Source organism: Pocillopora damicornis, chromosome 9 (assembly GCF_964200805.1).
Source record: "Pocillopora damicornis chromosome 9, jaPocDami1.2, whole genome shotgun sequence".
In the NCBI taxonomy this organism is placed as follows: Eukaryota; Metazoa; Cnidaria; class Anthozoa; order Scleractinia; family Pocilloporidae; genus Pocillopora; species Pocillopora damicornis.
Window position 1 is genome coordinate 2326549 of NC_142678.1, and position 10021 is coordinate 2336569.

Here is a 10021-nt window from a genome sequence, read left to right on the forward strand (position 1 = left end):
TGTTTTTGTTTTTTTTTATTGGCTGATGACTGACAGTGCTTAATTTCTATTGGCTGCTTTACTGTCCGATTTAGCCTGTGCAATTACAAAGTCTTGTAATCGGACAGGATAAAAGGGACAGGGGACTTAAAACAGTCAATTTAGCCACAATCAAGCGCTGATAAGAAACACTCATATTCAAACATTTTGTTAATGCAACCGCTTTAAAAGCTGAGAAAAAACATAGTCTGAAGTCGCTGATACAAATCAATTTGTTTCTAGTTAGGTCCTTTCAAACGTGAATATCGTCATGGCGATGGAACACAGTAAAGAGCAGCTCAATTACTACAGGATTTGTTACGTTGTCACTGATGTATTAACCGAGGGTCTGCGAATAATCTTCAAACAAGAATGGGACAATCGCTACCGTTCAACAACGTCAGGGGAATGGAAGGATGAACGAAAAAATGGAGTGGACTTTAAAAACAAGGAATCTGCTCGGAACAAAAAAAGAAACGCGCACCTCCTTACAACCATGATTGGTGGAAATAGAGCAGAATGGGATTGTACAATGCTTTTCTATGCTATTCTTTACTCAGATTGTATTTACAACCTCAGACCAGTTATCAGATCAAATGTCGAGGTCCTCAGAAAGTTTCGAAATGAAAAATTTGCACACATGTCGGAAGGAAGTATTTCAGACCGGCAGTTTCAAAACATCATTAGCAAAGTTCACACTGCATTTCAAGCGCTCAGTCTCTCCACGATGAAAATTCAAGAGATTAAGAATCAAACGAGCTTTCCCACGGAGGAACTGAGAAATGTCTTGAAAATGGTTGACGATCTTAAACAGGAGCTTCAGAAGAAAGAGCGCCAAAGACAGGTCCTTGAAGATCAGTTAAAAAGTGATATCTCCCCCTTCTGTGTCCTTCCTCCAAAACCCTCACATGACGTAACAAGTCGCGACCGAGAGGTGGCTGAAATAATGCAACAGCTTAGAGAACTTAAAACAGCAAATAAAGACAGGTTGAGTTACCTTTACATCTCAGGAAATCCAGGAAGTGGAAAGTCTCAACTAGCGGGTCTTGTGGCTGAACAATTCTACAAAGAAATTAAAGATCTTCCAGATGGTACCTCATTTGTGATGACGATGACTGGTGAAAGTCCAGATACTGTGCTAGAATCGTATGTGGCTTTTTCGCGGCGTCTTAAGTGTCCCGAGTACGCGGTGACAACCACACTCCATTCAGAGGATTTGACAACAAATGAGAAAATCACCAATCTCATGGCATTGATCGGCACGAAAATTGGCCTTTACACATCGTGGCTTCTCGTAGTTGACAATGTCACAAGCCTATCACATGTGCATGTCCATTTACCCGAAGCTGAAAATGAGATGTGGGCAAGAGGCCAGTTGCTTATTACAACTCAAGACAGTGGGTCAATTCCTCCGGTAAGTTCCTTCAGTAAACACATCTCAATAAGCAACGGAATGCATCTTGATGATGTCAGTTGTTTATTGGAAAAGCTCTCAGGAATCACGGACAAAGAGATGGAAATCAAAGTTACTCAGGCGTTGGACCACCAGCCTCTCGCCTTAGCAAGCGCTGCCACTTATGTTAGAGAAGTTCGACAGACATCTAATTTTGGCTGGAAAGACTATCTTGCTAAACTTGAAACAGGCCAAAGAAATACCATGGAGACATTTCTTACTGAAGTCAATCCAAGCTATGCAAAGTCCATGACCACGGCAACAACACTGGCCGTAGAAACAGCTATGGAATCAAACAAAGTTTTGCATCACGCCTTTAATTTCCTGTCTCTGTGTGCACCACAACCATTAAGTGTTAACATCATTGAAGACTTCATCACAAGTGTGGATAAAGAAATTCAAGACAAAGAGATGATTCGTTTGGAGATACAAAGGTGCTCACTGCTAATGTTTGAAAGAGACGAAACTGACGTTTACATTCGTGCACATCAGGTTGTACATAATTCCGTTAAAACTTTGGCTGCAGCTCATTCGGATGTTAAGCACAACGAGGTCGTCAGTGGAGTGATTGGATCATTCAGTCGTTTTGTAGAAAATTATCTATCGAGGGACAACGACGAGTTGTATGCTCTAAGAAAAAGCAGACATGTTACTCATTTGATAAATTTAGCCCCCGAACTTGAGAGATATTTTTCTAAGAAGGTCAATTCTCAAGTCCACCAAAGCGGCTTTTTGATCAAGAACCATGTCATGGACCTCCGTCGAATGAGCAAGTTTTGCTACAGACATTGTGAATACGAACCTTCAAGACAATTCATCGATATGGCATTAAACGTATCCAAAGTCCACGAGCACGACCCTGGCTTAGATGTTGCAGCTATCTACAAACAGCTGGGAGAAGTGCACAAAAAGCTGGGTGACCTGAGTCAGGCAAAAGAGTATCATGATCGTGCATTGGCCATTCGCCTGAAAAAGCTTGGACCTGAGCATGCTGACGTTGCAAATTCTTACGGTGACCTGGGTATTGTACACGATGAGCTGGGTGATCTGAGTCAAGCAAAAGACTATCATGATCGTGCATTAGCCATTCTTCTGAAAAAGGTTGGACCCGAGCATATTGACGTTGCAAGTTCTTACGGTGACCTGGGTATTATACACGATAAGCTGGGTAACCTGAGCCAAGCAAAAGATTATCTTGATCGTGCACTGGCCATTCGTCTGAAAAAGCTTGGACCTGAGCATGTTGACGTTGCAAGTTCTTACAATAACCTGGGTATTATCCACAAAAAGCTGGGTGACCTGAGGAAGGCAAAGGATTATCATGATCGTGCACTGGCCATTCGTCTGAAAAAGCTTGGACCCCAGCATGTTAACGTGGCAAGTTCTTACGGTAACCTGGGTATTGTACACGAAATGTTGGATGACCTGAGTAAGGCAAGAGATTATCATGATCGTGCACTGGAAATTTGTCTCAAAAAGCTTGGACACGAGCATGTTGAAGTTGCAAATTCTTACCAAAACCTGGGTATTGTCCACGAAAAGCTGGGTGACCTGAGTAAGGCAAGAGATTATTATGATCGTGCACTGGCCATTCGTCTGAAAAAGCTTGGACCTCAGCATGTTGACGTTGCAAATTCTTACGATAGCCTGGGTATTGTACACGAAATGTTGGATGACCTGAGTAAGGCAAAAGATTATCATGACCGTGCATTGGCCATTCGTCTCAGAAAGCTTGGACCCGAGTATGTTGACGTTGCAAGTTCTTTCAATAACCTGGGTATTGTCCACAAAAAGCTGGGTGACCTGAGGAAGGCAAAAGATTATCATGGTCGTGCACTGGCCATTCGTCTTAAAAAGCTTGGACCTGAGCATGTTGACGCTGCAAATTCTTACAATAGCCTGGGTATTGTACACGAAATGTTGGATGACCTGAGTAAGGCAAAAGATTATCATGATCGTGCATTGGCCATTCGTCTCAGAAAGCTTGAACCGGAGTATGTTGACGTTACAAGTTCTTTCAATAACCTGGGTATTGTCCACAAAAAGCTGGGTGACCTGAGGAAGGCAAAGGATTATCATGATCGTGCACTGGCCATTCGTCTGGAAAAGCTTGGACCTGAGCATGTTGACGTTGCAAGTTCTTACAATAACCTGGGTATTATCCACAAAAAGCTGGGTGACCTGAGGAAGGCAAAAGATTATCATGATCGTGCACTAACCATTCGTCTGAAAAAGCGTGGACCCCAGCATGTTGAAGTTGCAAATTCTTACAATTACCTGGGTTCAGTACATCAAAAGCTGGGTGACCTGAGTAAGGCAAGAGATTATCATGATCGTGCCCTGGACATTTGTCTGAAAAAGCTTGGACCTGAGCATGTTGACGTTGCAAGTTCTTACAATAACCTGGGTATTGTTCACAAAAAGTTGGGTGACCTGAGTCAAGCAAAAGATTATCATGATCATGCACTTGCCATTCGCCTAAAAAAGCTTGGACCTGATCATATTGACGTTGCAAATTCCTACAGTAAGCTGGGTTCTGTGCACAAGAAACTAGGTGACCTAAGTCAAGCAAAAGATTATCATGATCGTGCACTGGCCATTCGTCAGAAAAAGCTTTGACCTGAGCATGTTGACGTTGCAAGTTCTTAAGATAACCAGTCACTGAAAATGGCCTTTGGATACTGGAACATAACAAAGGCTGACTCGTCCCCAGTCGTTTCCAATAATGTGCGCGGTACTAAAGTTGGAAGGAAAGGTGATGGTGAGGAGGAAGACGAGGAGTCTTTCTCTCGCTTACTCCTTACCCATCACACGTTGCGCTCTCACAGTGCCCGTGTCGGTTACCCGCGCTTTGAGGACGATTGGAGACGATTTAGGGAAGAGAGTAAATACAAAATAATTGAAACCTTTGTTACTGCTGCCTCTCCAAAGGGGCAACAAGCCGTTTCGTTGGTTTTGATTTCCGCCGGAGCCTTTCGTAAAGTCCTTGCATGGAGTAATACCTTCCCTTAAAATGCTTATGCGTGCTAAGTCTGCCGGCTTCTTAATTTTCTCTCTCACGAAAGATGCTCGTTGTAAACCTGCTACAAATTCTTAGGTCCGACATGTAATTCTGACTCCGTGACTACTCAATTCCTTTTAAACGGTTAAGAATATATGAAAGTCATATATTTCTCTCCCCTCCTCCTTTTTCCTCCCCTTCTTCCTAAAGAAAAGCATTCTGGGTAATCTCGTTCTCGTTCAGGGTGGAGGAATATCATCACAATGGTTTATAATGGGCCCTCTACTTATCAAATTTATTGTTACAAGCAATTTCAATTGAATGTCCAAAGTAATACAAAATTGCACTGGTTTTGCTTGACGTCACTTTTTGATTGATCCAGAAAACTTCCACCACTCTATTATATTTCTTCTCTTTAACTGAAGTTATTAATGGCTCCTTGTGTTATTTCCCTTTGTTCTGACTGGCCGTTGAGATTACTTCGGTTTCGCTTCCACAATGCCCAGCCGAAATGTGCTCCTATTGCATTCAATCAAACTATTTGTTTTGTTCACTTTCACTGTGGGTCGGGAATTAAAAAATTTCAAAATGGTTCGCTAAACCAAGTAGATTTGACTTATTCGTCAAGCCCATAGCAGGAAAACGAATGAAAATTCGATTATGTTAAAATAATTTAACCCATTTCATTCATCTTTTTATCCCATGATAAAATTATCTAAAAGGTTTTCTGAGACCTCTGAAGTGTGAAGTTTAGACCTAGGGTCCTGACAGGGAATAATACTTGAAATTATCCCATATGAAGATTTAGATACTGAGGAATGACGGTTTTTTTTTTTTTTTTGGTTGGAGGGGGAGCTGCCTTGAAAGATAAGTCGTCAAAGGTGTGTTTACGGACCACCCATGATCCTTTGGGGGTCTTCCAGTTGTCAGCGGTCTTGTCCAGAAATATAAAAACGTGTCTACGAAGTAAAAATATAACCATGACGAAATGAATGGAATTATCTTAGATTTTGGCCGAATTCAGCGATAAATCAACCGGTACATAAAACAGGAGCTGGTTTAAAGATCAAAGTCGTGTTTGAAAGATGGATAACGATGTTCTTACCGCGCTAAAGATCTTGATTATTGGAGAAAGCGGCGTTGGACAATCCAGGTACAAAAATCGTTTCGGAGTCGATGGCTTCCGAATTCGAAATATGGCAGTAACGAACGTGTATCATAACAGAGGATTATTGTGAATAGATTTAATGTCACATGCTGTAAGTTTTAAATCAATTCATTTTCAAAAGTTCTTCCATGTAGATTTGTTCTCCAATTGTTTTGCTGTTGTCTTTCATGTGACAATTCGCTGTCGATCTCAACCGCACAAAGCGGTGTCCTTGTCGTTATTGTGAAGTTCTTTATTTAATGCTCTCTTCTTCTAATCACAGCCTGCTTCTAAGATTCACTGATGACACATTTGACCCTGACATTGGATCCACCATAGGTAAGAGTTAAAAAGAAATGAGACTCTGAAATATTTACGACACTGAGTCATTTTGAAAAATCTAGTAGTTGTGGTTTCAATTCATATGGGGCTGTATTTTGGCCTTTGTTTATACCTTGCCTCACATAATTCTTGGAAAAAAATAAGTGAAACACAAAGACAAGCCATCTGCCATTTCAAAATACCTTAACCCTTTAACTCCTAAGAGTGATTGACATCTAATTTCTCCTTATAATATCACCTCTGAATCAAACATTAAGGTCACAAGAATAACACAAATGGTGGCAAACTAAAGAAACTCTTGATTGTTAAGCAAATTCTCCTTATCAGCACCTTAGGAAATGTTTAGAGAACAGTATGGAGAATATAGATATCCATGTTAGGTTGCAAAGGTTTAATTACAACTTTTTGCATTTTGTACTCTTTCATCATATCCTTTTAAGGGATGGAAATCAATTGTTACTTTGAAGTCTTTTCATGGTTGTAGTTACACTCTGTGGTCAACTCTCTCATAGACAGACACAGCTATCGAACAATCTAATTTTCACTTTCAAAAGTGTGGTAAAAACAGAGTCTGACTAAGAGGTGAAAAAAGCGTGTGTAGAAAGAGCTGACTACATACAAGATTGTTCATTAACAGAGAGTTGATTGTACAAATAAAACCTTCTACTGGTATTGCACAGTTCATGCTTCCTGTCCTGAAGATGTGAACATTATGTGCTTTGTAACCAGCACCAAAGATATTTATATATATGTATCCTCTAGTCATACTTAAAACCATTACAGTGTGCTGTTTAGCCAGCTCTTAAGTATCCTTTTGCGCTCAGTTGTTCAAAAGCTAGAAAAAACTAACCAACTGAATGACCTGCTAGCTCAGTTGTTCAAAAGCTAGAAAAAACTAACCAACTGAATGACCTGCTATCTGATCAATAGCATAGCCTGTATTGCTATCACCAGCAGTTAGCAATTTATGGGATAAATTGTGCTGTCTAGCTTGAAACAATGGCACCAGGTTATCAGTACTTTGTTATGAAAAAACAAATACTTTATAATTTATTGTATAACATATGAAGAATTCCTCTGATATTGAATGTGGATATTATTCTTTAAATCAGTTAGCCATTGTTTTCCAGTTAACCCTTTGCAACCTAACATCAGTATGCATATTCTCCATACTGTTCTCTATACATCTCCTAAGGTGCTAACAAGAAGAATTTGTCTAAGAATCAAGAGTTTTTTTTTTGGTGATCATTCCCTTTATTCTCATAACCTTAATGTGTGATTAAGGGATGATATTGTAAGGAGAAATAGAATACTGGTCACTTTAAGGGTTAAAGGGTCAAGATCCATTTCTGTTATTGCATGGTAAGTGATGTCTTTGTTTCAGGGTTCTTATTTTGAAGAAAAAAATGGTTCATATCATTCTGGTTTTTAGTGATTGTACTGTTTGTTTGTTTGTTTTTTTTTTTACATGAACCTTTCTGTGCAGGTGTTGACTTCAATGTTAAAACTTTAACTGTGGATGGAAACAAAGCAAAACTAGCAATTTGGGTAAGAACTGCTGTTGATGGATGATGACACAACTGTAATTCATGATGCTTGAGTGACAGCTAAGGTTTACTGTCAAATTACTTTATAATTAATTTGATGATTTGTTTTGATGGTTTAATGGTTATAACTGTTACATCACTTTTCTGTTTCAGGACACAGCAGGACAGGAACGCTTCAGAACACTGACTCCCAGCTACTACAGGGGAGCACAAGGAGTTATTTTAGGTAATAAAAATATAAAATGATTTTTACCACCTCATCACTTGCTGTCATCACTCATCAAAAAAATTGTCTTGTTGATTTTGTAGCATGAGAGAAGGTGACAAAACTGCGGCACTGATATTGATACACAGTAGTTTTCAGCTTAATAGAAACTTAAGCATTTCTTAACTTTCAGTGGTGAGTTGAAATTTATGTTGGTGTCAAATCACCTCTGAAAATTAATAAATGCTGAAATAGTTTGCATTAAGTTTCCCCTGATTTCCTATGCTAACAACATCAATGGCACATACCATAGTTCCTCAGATAAGTTCCCAAGCGCTGATTTAAAATTCTGGTGGAAAGGACAGGCACTTATTTGAAGGAGGGCACTTATTCAAGGGGGTGCCTGTTAAGTTAGCACAGCAATAGGGGAAAAATATAAAGAACAGATACTGCACATAAAGGAACTCTGCAAGCACATAGGGATAGAGATGAGTGGTGAAAGTGGCTTCAGGGAAAAGAAACTATTCTCCTGTACTGATCTTGCTGTAGTTGAAGCTTTAAAAGTTGTAAATAAACTGTTAACAGAGACAGGTTTTTCTTTTATCCTTCATATCTAAAATTGTGAGGGAGGGAGGGGGCCCTTATTCGAGGGGGTTGCTTGTTTAACTTAATGGCCAATGGGGTGGGCACTTCTTTGGAAAAGGGCATTTATCAGAGCATGGGCACTTATTCATTGAGGAAATACATTATTCAGTGAAAGTTCTCAGTGCTTCATTGTGTTTGTTTTCAATCACCAATTTTAATTGTACAGTCGTGGATGAGACTGTTCATGATAGCATTAAAGAAAATCTTGTTTTTTCCCTTTAGTTGAGAAAGTGGAAGAATGGCTCAATGAAATAGAAATGTATTCAACAAAAAAAGACATCATAAAAATGCTTGTTGGCAACAAAATAGACAAGGTACAGTGAAACTTTTGTGTTTTTATATTAGACCAGATTATTATTACCCGATTTTTATTATTAAAAACTGGAGTCTTCTCCCTCAATTTGAACCTAGAGATGAAATGAATATCTTACTAACCTTGGTGGTCTATACTATAAGTTATGGAACCTTTTTTTTTTTTTTTTTTTTACTCATACTTAGACTTAGCATCATTTCTTAAGCTGTTGTGTTTAATTAATACTCCTATCTTCCAATATTCCTAAACTTTAGAAATCTCTTGTGGGTACATGTATTTGCTTGGAACAGGATTAACTGTAATTGCATACAGTAACGTTTTGTGTGTGCTTGATGTACCAGAAATTCAGATTTGCATACTGTGGTTTTAAGGAGGGTTGTGAAGTTGATAGAAAATGGAGATTACAATTTGCAAGAAGACATTCCATGTTATTTATTGAAGCAAGGTTAGTGTCAGCTTGAGTTGTAAATATTGATTCCACTGCAGTCAAGGATCAAATGGTTTTTTTTTTTGAACAGCCACCTATGTAATGGCACAAGATGTTTTGGTGAAACAACTATGAAGATAATTGTTCAGGGGCTGGAAGAATGACAAAAAGAAAAATTAAAGAAAATAGTTATTTTATGTTCAAATGTTTGTACTTTTTATGAAAAAAAGCCATAATTTTAATTAGAGTATGTATCAAAATTGTACAGAAAGGTAGTAAAGAGATTCCTTTAACCCTATAACTTCCAAGATCTAATTGTTAATTCTCCCCTCTGGCTGTTACACATTTCCTTGTAAATTAGTTGGGAGAATTTGGTGTCATACCATAATTATAACTTCTACCTGATTAGTTTGAATATTCTCATTACCTGTTTGCTGGAGAATGTATGGATTTTATAATGAGAAGTTAAATGTGAATCATTTCTGGGAATTAAAGGGTTAATAAGTTTTTAGCTGGTGATTAAAATGGTATCCTGCCTGTCAACTAAAGTAGTTGTACATTGTGTCATCTAAGTTTTATTTTTGATGAAAAAATCTTGCTTTTTTTTTTTTTTTTTTTTTTTTTTTTTTTTTTTGTAGCGCAAGAACAAGAGAGGGGGTTCAACTTGCTTTTGAGGAACTAGTAGAGAAGGTATTTAAATAACTGAGCAATCAAAATGTACAATGTAATATTATGGAAGACGTAGAGGTTTTAACCCTTTAACACCCATTGGCTTCCAGCCATCATGGGTTATGAGCTATTACATCATGCTCTACAAATATGATAAGGGTGATCATAAAAAAAGTAAAGTTTACAAAATAAAGTTGGGAAGATTATTTTGGGGTGTTTTTAGATCTAATCTTAACAGCAGTCTAGTGTAGCGC

The 10021-nt window shown here is 38.5% G+C and overlaps 1 pseudogene; it reads left to right on the forward strand.

Moving 5' to 3' along the window:
* Positions 1-289: 289 nt before the first annotated feature.
* LOC149039617 (uncharacterized) overlaps positions 290-10021 on the forward strand; it is a 29871-nt pseudogene continuing 20139 nt past the window's right edge.